Source organism: Haemaphysalis longicornis, unplaced genomic scaffold (assembly GCF_048455015.1).
Source record: "Haemaphysalis longicornis isolate Haplotype H1 unplaced genomic scaffold, Haemaphysalis longicornis Haplotype H1 scaffold_2, whole genome shotgun sequence".
NCBI lineage: Eukaryota > Metazoa > Arthropoda > Arachnida > Ixodida > Ixodidae > Haemaphysalis > Haemaphysalis longicornis.
In genome coordinates, this window is record NW_027526295.1 from 61,320,334 (window position 1) to 61,332,301 (window position 11,968).

The 11,968-nt window shown below is 49.7% G+C and overlaps 1 long non-coding RNA gene across 6 annotated transcripts in view; it reads left to right on the forward strand.

The window, feature by feature from the left end:
* Positions 1-11,968, forward strand: part of LOC144168922 (uncharacterized) — a 71,428-nt gene that overhangs the window by 30,196 nt on the left and 29,264 nt on the right. The window contains exon 4 of one of the 6 annotated variants that reach the window (XR_013322296.1): positions 11,921-11,966. The exons of 4 other annotated variants lie outside the window; for them this stretch is intronic. This is a non-coding gene — a long non-coding RNA (uncharacterized LOC144168922). One more of the 6 variants, XR_013322298.1, reaches the window with a different exon arrangement.

The following is an 11,968-nucleotide window of genomic DNA, read 5'->3' on the forward strand; positions in this document are numbered from 1 at the left end:
GCAGAGCAGTTGTCCAGCAACAGGCAAACATGGCAACCCTGCCTCCTCATGTCACTGTCGAATGACGCCACCCTGTCTGAAAAAATGGCTCGCGTCTACGGCTGTTGGCCACATATTTCACGGAAAGGCCCCAAGTGCCTTTAAAGGAGCCATGAAGAGAAAACACAACTTTGGTTCATTAAAAAGATTGCATTGTTAGAATCACAATGGCACCACTTTTAATGTAAACATCGCTCAAATAAGCTACATACTTAGGAAAAAACAGTATGGCCATGCGACCCACTAGCTCATTTCCCGCAACAGAACCTCTGATGTCACATGAGACAGCTCTGTGATTGGCGGAGGGCAGAAAAAGCAAACACAAATTAGGCAGAGTTTATAAGCTTGCTAACCGAGCAATTTGTGCTTAAATTTAGGACACATTTTTTTTAAAGCCGTAAGAATGGTGGGACAAACAGTGTAAGTTACGAAAGCACATGTAAACGTAGAAGTACCAATGCGTACTGCGCGCACTAGGCTTGTTTAGCTGCACAGAACTGCGCAGCTTTGGGGTCGTCTCAGACGGTGCTGGCCGATTGATTCACGCTACTCTGTCTTACGTGACCATATTTGTCGAGCGAGCGCAACGTTTCAGGCAACGATTTTCTCCCAGAACAAAAACAAGTCAGGTTAAAGAAGGTCAAAAACAAACTAAAGGCACAAAACGGCATGCCACGGTATGGTGGCGCCATCTAGATTTACCCTAAACAAACGCGTGAACACCTCAAACCAGCGCTGCTGTACAGGGTGGAGACACCCTTTAAACGGTCCCGTGCCGCTGCAATTGATCAACGTGTTAATCGAGTCGTTCTTTTCGTTTCCCACGCGACCCAGCAATGCGAAACAGATAACATGATTCAAACTTCGCCAGTTAACCGCGTTGCGGCGATAATTGTAGCGCGGTTTTGATACAATGACTTGCTTCGGCGGCAAGCGAGCGACCCAAAATGGCGGCGCCAGCATATATGTGTCTCCACCCTGTACGGCGGACGCGTGAATCAAGGAACCCTATGCTGCAGGGCGGTCTGTGATGTCATTGCGGACCACAAAAACACACGATTTAGCGGGAAAATCAAACTTTTAACTTAAATAGATTAATTTCTCAGTGAACGAAGCGTCTTTTGCATTCGGGCAAGCTCTGGGGCACTATGAAACACAATCTTTCGAATAAAAAAACTTGTATTTTATCTTCATGGCTCCTTTAAAGCAATAGGGCCTTGCACTTTTTCCGACAACTAGTGGCAGGCGCTTGTCGGACCCGTCCGCGTTGGCGCACAGCAGCACAGTCACGCGCTTTTTGCTGTTTGCTGCCGTGGCAACGCTGACCCTTCATGTCAAGGGTTTTACATGGCAGCATCTCATAAAAGAGACCCGTTTCGTCGGCGTTGTACATGTCGCGCATGGCGTACTCTTCCAACAACGCCGGAACATTCTCCGACACCCAGGCGGATGCGTTGCTCGTGTCTGCGGATGCCGACTCTTCGCTGAGCGTCTTGCCTACAATATCGTGGCGGGTCTTGAACCGGCTCAGCCAGCCGGTGCTTGCTTTAAAGTCTTCAATGCCCAAAGGGCAAGCAAAATTCAGTGCCTTCTGCTGCACTGCGTGCCCACTGATAGGGATTTTTTTCGCCCTCTGTTTTACAAACCACTTGTACACCGCCTTTTCGAGCTCTTCATGTGCCGACGGTGTCAACTTCGTCCGCTTGGCTGATGTTCCTGGGGCAAGCGTTTTCTCGATCGCGTCTTTCGACTTCAGAATGATTGAGAGCGAACTCGGAGAAATTCTAAACTTCGCCGCAACGTTACTTTTCTTCTGTCCGCTTGCAACTTCCGTCAAAATACGGGCTTTATCTTCTAATGATAAAAACTTTCGCATCTTGCATGACGCAGCCATGTCGAAAAGCCCGCAACAACAGAAATGCGTCGCCGAAATCAAACACTGCCCCACGTGCACAGCATGAACTGCGCACTTGCACACCGTTAACACTACAGCGCCGTACAAACTTTCCTCCATGCGGCCAGACAACGCAGAGATGCCGCATGGATTGACGGGATAACAGAGCCACAGCCAGACTGAGCCTCCGTTTCGGATCGCCCGCCGCTGAAAACCTTCAAGGCGGGTTTCAAGCCAACGGTAGTCAGTCTCATCGCCGTCGCCATCGAGCAACGGCGGCCGCCATGCTCGCTCATCAGCGGCAGTTTCTGCTGGTGCTGGCATGCGATTTTAACTTTGCTGACATAATTCAATGTGCGAAAATGTTCGAACCATTGTTTCTTGTTCTAAAAATTAATTTTTTAAGCCTGGAATGCGTCGTCAAATTTCGTTGAAGCGGAACGGCATTCGGAAAAGTGTTCATTGTGGTGAGAATATTAATGCATTGAACTCTGGGCCACTGACAGGGAATCGTAAATCCTTCGCTGAAGCGGAAATTTCGTTGAAGCGGCGTTCGTTGTGGCGGGGTTTGACTGTATATAGATAGACGTGTACATTGTGGTGCTGAGAAACTGCCCCAGTCACTGCAGGTTGGGCAGAATGCCTAGTTGGCATTCTTGTGTTTTGTGAGGAGGTTTGACTGGTCACTAATCAGCAAGATCGTCTTCGAAAAAGTACCGGGAGTACCCAAGGAGAAAGTGCAAAAAATCGGGATGCTACAGCCTAATGATGCGAAAACATGACAAAGTGATACGCACTCGATAAAAGTCACCTTCAGAAACAAATTATTTAGGCCAACTTCATGTGTTATTCAGATAAGTACCTATTGTACAACATTTCTTTTATATTCAAAATACTTTATTTACTCGAATCTAGGCCGCCCTCGATTCTAGGACGACCCCCAAAATTAGGAAGGTAAGAAAAAAAAAAGCTTACCTCAAATGCAAGCCGAATGAATAAAGGCACAGGACTGAGACTAGACCATGCACGTAAGCTTGTGGTGTTTGTCATAATATTTACCGGTGCGGCGAACTGGGCAAGTTGGTGAATGTTTATGGTGAAAACAGCACATCCAAGACGAAGACAGTGAAGAGAAAACACAAACATGGCGCTGACTCGCAACTGAAGATTTTAATAAAGAAAAACAGCCATAATTATAGTGTACATTGCCGAAAACACAAACAAAAGAGAGATAAAACCAGTCAGAACTGACTACTACGTTAAGCGATAGACACAACAGTCATGCACGATCAAGATATGCACCTTCTCTTTTAGAAAGGGCGACAGATGGACAACTGATACTTTTCATGCTGCTTGGCCATTGCTTTCGCCTCAATAATCTCCCGCGTAAGTCTATCTCGGTGCTTGGCTAGAATTGTTGTGCCACCAAAACACGGAACACAACACGTGCGTGTATGCGTGGCCAACTTCACCGAGGTGTCGTTTCCTACGGATCTTTCATGCTCTTTGAATCGAACGTTCACACACCTCCCTGTCTGGCCAACATACGTCTTATCACAGGGAAGAGGCAAATTATATACCACATTTTTGGCGCACGGTACAAACTTCGACCCATGGTTGACACTCCAGCCATTTTGCGGTCTCTTCTTTGTAGATGTCTCAGCTGCCTTCTGTACTGCCGGGCAAATGCTCCTAAGTCGTGCAGGGGCACTGAACACACCCCTGACACCATACCAAGAGGCTGTGTTTCTTATCCCGTGCGACAGTTTGCGGATATAAGGCACAACCACAGGCCTGTCTTGTTTTGAGACTTCACAATCGCCGCGATGATAACCTTCTTTGACACCCCGCAGCACTTTTTCGCAGCTTCGTGATAGTACATGCTCCGGGAAAAAAAGTTCCTGTGTTTTTGCAGCCGGCCTTTTCCATAGGGGCGATTTCCCGTGCAAGCCGGGTGAACTTCCCAAACGTTGTAGTCCCACACAAGGGCCGAGCACCAGGCCGGGGAGTCGCTTGTACCTATTTTACTGGTAGGTGCCCAGAGCCATCAAAGCACACGAATGCACTGGTGCCTTTCACAGCCACGGCGGACGCTCAACTCGCAACCGCCTGTGGCAGGACGTGCCGCTATACTTTCACCCCTGGCAATGGCGCAACGCGGCAAGGTGGCCGGGGGCCCCGCCAGATGGACAAGGGTCAGGGGCCCCTCGCAAGTGTAAAGGCAGCTTTCCAGACGTGAAATTCCCTTTCAAGGGCCCGCAATTGACCGCGGACGCCTGTACCTAATAAAGAACTGGTGGGTGTCAGGTGGTACCAGGATTCGAACCCAGTACCTCCCGCATACGATAAGAGTGTTTTACCACTCGACCATCGCTGTCGGTAAAAGTTACGACCCCTTCCACTGGGGCATTTCCCGACAAAGTCTGGTAACTTCCAAAGCACTGGATCCCCTGTTCAGGGGGTGCTTGTACCAATTTTTATACTGGTTAGTGCCCAGCGGTACCGAAGTACCTACCTCTTGTAACCAATGATACGGTCCGGCGTGGTATTACGGTTTCCAGGAACCCCGCATGGTAGGCTCCTGTTCCCTTCAAACTGGTGGGTGCCCAGCAGTCCCTGACCCCACCTGAAGGGACTCGAGGGACCTCCCACATAGCCTTCCATGGTTGCTTGTGGTCAAGCTCCAAGCATATATTCCCACGTCCAAGGCGTCCAGAGGCTCCGGGGACGCTTGTACCCTTTAAAAAAACCAGTGGGTATCCGGCGGTACAGGATTCGCACCTGGTTCCTCCCGCTAACGATACGAGTTTTGCCACTCGACCATCGCCGTAAAACAGCTGGAAGCCAACCCGACTGAGGGCCAGCCCTCTCACTGGCCTGGATTCCAGTTTATTGCCTCCTGGTGAGTTTGACTGCCCTCTGCTTGTGCCTAACCAAGAAGGAATAGGCTGCAAGTGTGGGACCCGCCTGGGACCCATCAGCATCAGCGGTGACATTAAACGAGGTGAAAAAGTCATCCGGGTGGTCTCGCGTAATGGGCACTTTGCGAGTCTTCTTTTCCACTTACGCTTCATATTCGGCCCGCTTTACAGAAGCCAACGGGACAAGCTTTAGAAGGACAAGAGTGTAGCCACGGGTTAAATCCAACATCGTAGAGCATGGCCTGTAGTGATGCAACAAAGCGGCTCACATTGGAAGCTGCCTGGCCATGGATGAGCTTCACCAGGACTCTGACTGGCTCACGGAAGGTCCTGATCTCATCTCCCATTCTGACATGTCAGCGTCGCTGAAACTCAAGCGACTCTCCCTGGTTGGACTTGCCAAAGATAGGGGGTAGTGGAGGTAACTGTGACGGTACCAAAGACGTCATCAATGGTCTTGTCGAACGGCTTGGCCGTCTCACGGCGCAAGACCAGTCCTCGAAAGTCGTTGCCGAGAACGTCGAACTGCCGCAGGTACTCCTCTTCCGTTTTGCTCCCCTGGAGTGCAGGCAGTCGATCACATTGTCAGCCATAAACGAATGGCGCCAGGTGTTGCCGTGGGCCGTGACGTACGAGCCAGACCCAGTGCGGTACGGTGCATGGAAAACCTGGTCCCCATGCACCTGCACAGCCGGGCAGGCATAGTCGGCCAATGTGCGACAGAGTAGACGGATGGCCTCCTCCGACAGTGCAGACAGATCAACCTGAACCAACAACATGATGGCATAGGCGCAAAAGTCAGTCGGACCCGGTGTGGCCTCCCAGGACTTCTTGTCAGACTCATGTCCGTAAACGGTCTCGAGCCAGTCAATAAACTGGGTCCAATCACCACTGGTGTTTCAGTGAAAGACATGAAACCACCTTTCAAAGATGGTGCGGGAGGCACCCTCGTGGGATGACATGCCTATGGCCTGGCCCGATGCCGGGTCACGCTCCACCGAAACAAGATCACCGAAGACATGCTTGAGAATCATGTAGTTGGCCTGGGACTCGTTGTATGTGACCCGGACTTTTTTTTTCTCTTCTTGATGACTTCCGGTTTGGCCGTCCGCTTCAAAGGCAGGCTGTCAGGAGTCGTGTCAAAGTCCAAGACCTTCACATTGACCATGACGGCGCTGGCCTGCATCTCCTTCTTAGAACCTGATGGTGAGCTGAAGAGCGTTACAAGTGGTAGGCGGCCAGCGGACGAGGAAGTCTGTTGCTGGGCCATCAGGGACGTTGACGTGATGTCGGGAACAGCCACCTGCGCGATGTCCTCCCCATCTTCAGTCGGGGAGGGGGAGAGAGAGATCGGCGGACATACGCAGAAAGATGTCCCAAAAGACGTCAAAATCAAAATCCGTCAGAGGCCTCACAACCAGCTCTGTAAACCCCTGGGCCTGCAGTGCAAGATCAGTGACATCACCTGAGAAGACATAACCATCGATGCCCTCATTGATATGGTCAGGGAGGTCACGGCACCCTGGGTCAATCTTTTCTTGCTCCGGCGGTGCTGTCAGACCATGCGGGCGGGGGGGAAGGGGTGGAGAGTGCCGGAACCCTCCCACTGAAACCAACGGCACCTGCCTCTCCTGCAGCTCAGCCACATTCGCCGAACAGAGAGGGGTCTTCATGTTGAAATAAACCACCTTTGAGGACTGGAAAGACGAGTCCGAGGGGGCTATGACCTGCTCCCACATCGCACGGGCCCCCTGAAACGCGCAGACGTGTTCCCGCTGAAACTTCTGAAACAGGGCGATGAACACCCGTCTCCCAGTGTGCCAGAAGACGTGGAAACCTGCCGTTATCACTTCAGCCCAATAATCCGCTTGGATAACTCCATGCCTAAAGAATAGGCTTGTGTGAATATTCGGGCGCTTCGAATATTCTAACGAATATTACAGTATTTGAATTTGCTTCGACTCCAATTTACAATTTCTGATATTTTGAAGTATTCGGGATGAACGAATATCAAAACTTCGTTCAAGTTTTGGTTTCGTTAGGCAAGCCGCAGTGCCATTGACATCAGTCCCACATCTTGACTACATGTGGAGCCAAGACAAGCTAAGCCACATTCAGAGCGTTGTCGCATCGTCGCAGCCTTCGCGCATGTTCGGCAGGGTAGTCGAGGCTCCTGTTTCATTGTTTCAAACAATGAAATTGTTCCACTGCCACGTTCCACTGCCACGTGACACGAGTCCCAGCCGGCTGCCATAAGAGCGCCCTTGCCTGCGTGTGTGCTGCTTGCAGCCGCCCGATCCAGTTTGGATGTCCTTTCCTTAATCGATTTCACCAGCCTTGCCAGCTGGAAAAAGACGGGCACTTTAGCTAGCAGTCTGTTCTTAAAGGGGCCCTGAACCAGCCTTTGGTAATGCAATCAGATGTGTTCCACCCACATTAGGTGTTCTGATCCAAAAAAAAGGAACAAGTACAAAAAAACTGTCAAATTTCGAACTACAGCAATGTAATATGGGCAGGAGTGACATAATATAGATGAGCAATATAAACCACTGCTTCCGCCACCGGCGCACATTCTTCTCGTCGACTCCAAAGTCGCACTGTGCTTGAAGGTTTGAAGTTCTCTTGGCCTCCATACTAAAAAGCCGCAGTGTAGTGGCACCGCTTGGTGGGTGCCATTGTGCTGCGAGCACAAGCGCTTCTTGAGGTCACATGGCGACTTAAGCTAGCAAGCAAGCACAGAATGCTGACAGCTGAGTTCACAATGTTGAAACAAGCAAAATGGAGCCTGCAAACAAACCGGCAATCTGCAAGCCTGTGGCCGCGAGGTGGCTTGAGTGTCTAGTGGTGACAGGAAAGCCGCATCCTTGAATCTAAGTTGACCCTGGACTTTTGTAAAAGGCTTTTTTTTTTTAACAAGTATAGGCTTAGATTTGAGCAAATATGGTACTTACATTCCTCGAGTGAATACGGATGTCAATGGATGGCCGAAGAGGAATGCTGGTTGTCGGAATCAACAGGAGGAATAGCAGCAGCCATTACTTACTGAATGGAAGTTAGATGCCACTGCTTGTTCCACATGTTGCCATTTATGGGGGGGATTCCGTCTGAGTGCAGGCATAGCAGCTGCTGATTCCTTGTTCTGGTTTCATGGCTTATAATTTGAGTTTTTACGGATCGACTGTGTCTGCGTGTTGACGTGGTGTGCAAGCTTTCATAGTGCACCGTACAACGGCGCGCCGAGATGCTTTCCCACTTAGCACTGGTGCCTTGAGAGAAAGACACCGTGTGCCTGCTGATTCGGAAATACAACTCAACTGCCCTACCAGCACCTCGAGAGCTTACTGTTCCCGACGGGCCCCGCCGGAACCCGCCGTGACGTCTTCCGCCACCTGCTCATCTACCTGGAGGCCGCGGGTCTCAACAAGCGCCTCTAGACAGCAGTCTGCCGTCCGCGCCATTGCTGCTGCTGCTTCGCTTAGCTTTAAGTAGAGGCTCCACGTTATCTTTTCCTAGCTTACCCATCTCTTTCATCACCTCTTTTCTCCTCTAATCTTTCATCCCCCTCCTCCTCCTCCCCCCCCAGCACTGGGTTGTATGCAGGTGAGCCCCCAGCTGGGCTCAATAATATCCCCAGTGCATTTCCTTTCCTTTTCTCCTGAACCACTTAGTAGTAGTAGTAGTAGTAGTAGTAGTCAACCGGAACCTTTGGATGACCATTGTCGGTGGCAGCGAAGGCTGACTCATTGCCACCTGTGCTGCAACAGACTCCTCCTTTCCCTCCCTCTTTCCAATAGGTGATGTGTTTTGTGTGTCTTTTCATGCAGAGTGTGACACGCCTCAGGAGGGTTGACAGTTTGGCCTTTGGGTTTTAACTACCGTTCGCCCGAAGCTCCCTCTAGGACGTCGGCAGCATCGGATCTTGGCGTTACTTTGCTCAAGTTACGTACGCACACCGTATTCCTCCTCCTGTGATTGTCACTGTTCATCTCGCCGTGCATTAGAGCGGTTAATTTTTGCTGTAGCCTCTTTCTCGTCATCACGGAGGCCGCTCTTCGGCTCGTTGCTCACCACAACGGTACCACTGCACGGTGGAGGTCGTGGAGCTTGTTACTGGGATGCCTTTGCCAATTTAACACTGTAATGCGAACAACTGGTCATAAGGGGCTAAAGCTCTCCTGACAATCCTTGCCAAGGGAAGGCCAATCCTTGACCTCTGGCAAGAATTACCATATTTCCTTGCATATAACCCGCACCCTTAACCTTGAACACCACGAAAAAAAAAGTATCCTCATCTATAACTGGCATGCTTACCTGAAAAAATGGGTGCTAGGAAGTTATCCTCATATTCTGAATTACAAAAGGTGTTTATTTCAAAGCAACCGCTGCAACATTGTCAGCACGGTAGTCTGATTTGGTCAGTCGTCTCAGACTCGCCACTGTCACTGCTGCCATCTGAGGCTTCATCGCTGCTCTCAAAGGCAACCATTGTCGGTGCCATCTAAGCTGTTGCTTATGTCGCGCTTCTTGAACCTTTTTGCGCGCCATGTCAGCCCAAATCTCCCCCCTTGCATGTACGATCCACTGAGCAGCGCAATGTCTAGCCTTCGCATGCATCCTGTCTGTGTGAGAGCGTAAAAGCCATTGGCCATCCACTCTGCATACAGCATCTTCATGCAGGCCTTGAATGGTTTATTAAGGCACACGTCCAGTACGGAAGTCATGCCAATGGGTATTATCACTAGGTCTCTCCTGTTCTCAGCGAGGCGAGCTTTCACCACGTCAGTGCAGTTATCTCTGAACAAGCCCAGCATCACCATCGATTGGTGTGCCAACAAGGGACCGGGTCTTTATTTCCCATGTTGCGCGAAGGCAGTCACCGACGAGGTCACTGTTCGTCCAGGAATTGTCTTTCGCCCGCACAACAATCCCTGGCTGCAGTGTTGCACTTGGTATCGTCTTGCGCTTCAGATCAGCATATGGTTATAGTTTGGTGCCTTCAGCCAAAGCGCACAACATTACTGTGCAGCGCAGCTTGGTGTGTCTGCCAGTGAGCACTTTAAAAGATTCCAAGCCCTTTTTTTCCAGAGTGGTGTCCCTAGGCATCTCAAAATACACTGGTGTTTGGTCGGCATTTCTTCTGAAGCTTCTTGAAAATTCTATGCAGCGAATGAAATGACGAGCTAGGTAAGCTGCCGTCGACAAAGATGCCATGTTTTTTTTTCTTTTAAGAGAACCTATGCAACGCCAGTGGCACACAGAAATCTAAAAATTAATGCTTTCTGTTTCACATATTCTCGCTAATCGTTGTGGCATTATCAAGGGAAGGCCACAAAATAATAAATATATATTTTTCATAGCTTAGATTACACTGTGCAAATTATTTTTGTTGAACTAGCTGCGCATAAAAACAATGTGGTTCAGCTCTGTAGCCTTGACTGCACTGCCACAGAAAGCTGTCCCCAAGTATAGTTGAGACTTTTTTCCAATGTGGAACCCTGGTCCTGAGTCGTCCAACTCCTTTGAACTGTTTGGCTGATGCAGGCAATCAGAAAACCAAACTTCAGCCATTTGACGTGTCGCACCCAGAAGTACGCAGTGCATGTAATCTGGACACCACGACCAGTCAGCAGAAAATCCACACAAGTTTATTAAGGGGTAGGGGAGCACTCAGGCGGAGCACTCTGTCGACCTTCTCTGACTCGGGCACGTTTTCACTGATTCTCGCTGTAGGCAGAGACGACATAGATGAACTCCCACGGGTTTTCCTGGCGATCATGACTTGATGGGAAGCAATGAAATGAAACTCTTTGGCAGGAGTTGTCGTTACGGGATGCCAATGCTCTTCACGGCGCAGACACAATCACCCGCGACAGAGTTTGGGCTTGAACCGATCTATTCAGCCAGCAAGAGCGCATGTGAGCGTGCGCCTCTTTATCACGAGCAGTGCCCAGTGTCGCCCAAGCGCTGCTTGAGGAGCTCCTGCCTTCGTCGTCGGTGCGGAGCTCTCATGGCGCGCCGTCTGTTACAACACCATAACTGAAACAATGTCGAGGCTTTCCTCGATACACAGAAGAGGGTTCAAAGAATCGTTTCGGATACAGCAGCCAAGAAAACAAATTAAACTGATAAAACTCATACCAGAAACATAGCGCCGAGCCCTCGCACCGCGCACGTCGTTGCTTCTGCGCTCACTGCATCCTTCCGCCAAGAACAGGTGAGCTTCGAGCCGGGTGTGTAATCACTTTACACTTCGGTAGAACACAAATATCTGGCACAGCATAAATGGAAGCATACACGAAAGATTTTTTTGTGGCTTTCTGGGGTTTTACACTAGTAAAAAAAAAATGCTTAAAATCAACGTCAGACTGGCGCGTCGCAGGTTAGTTCAAGAAATAGCCGTTGCGCTCCGATACCATCGACCCCCACAAAAACCTCATCTCAGGGGCCCTTGAAGGTGTATTTTTTCTTCTTGGTGACACTTCTACCCTGCTGTCGTGTGGTCAGCCTAAAACCTCGATTGTCAATTGCATTTTTTCGAGACTGCTGTGATAGACTTGCCAACCTGTGGTTGAAATACAATGCATGAAATGCATACAAATTGTTGCTTGTCTCTTTCCAAGTCTAATGCCTCACGAAACCTGGAGCTGTGCTACCGGGAGCTGCCGTCGAAAGAAAGCGTCTGGAATGCTTAAGAGTTACGTGATGATTTATTCATACGGAACTGAACATAAAGTGCCATGTGAGCACAGCTGCCACTGTTCAGTTTCCATGGCCGTCAGGGAATTCAACTGCCATTTGCGTTAATGGCTGTTGCAAGTGCCCGCGTATTGATATTTTGCCACCGTGTCTCCTAATTGGGTGAACACACTTGCCTTTATGTGACTGGTAGTTCTGCCTCTCAGCCTAGCATTTTCCGGTGTGGTTGCACCGCGCAGTGTTCGTGCCTTTGTTATTTATCCAAACGGCTCTGTTTGATCCAACCTCCTTCAGACTTTTTTCTCAGTTTTGTTAACTTCGTTTGTCAAACTTTTTTTTTATCTTAATCAGGTATTCTTTTTTTTTTCAGAAACATGGTACTAGGTAATACAGGTCTCCTGCTCCATTCTGCTACGGT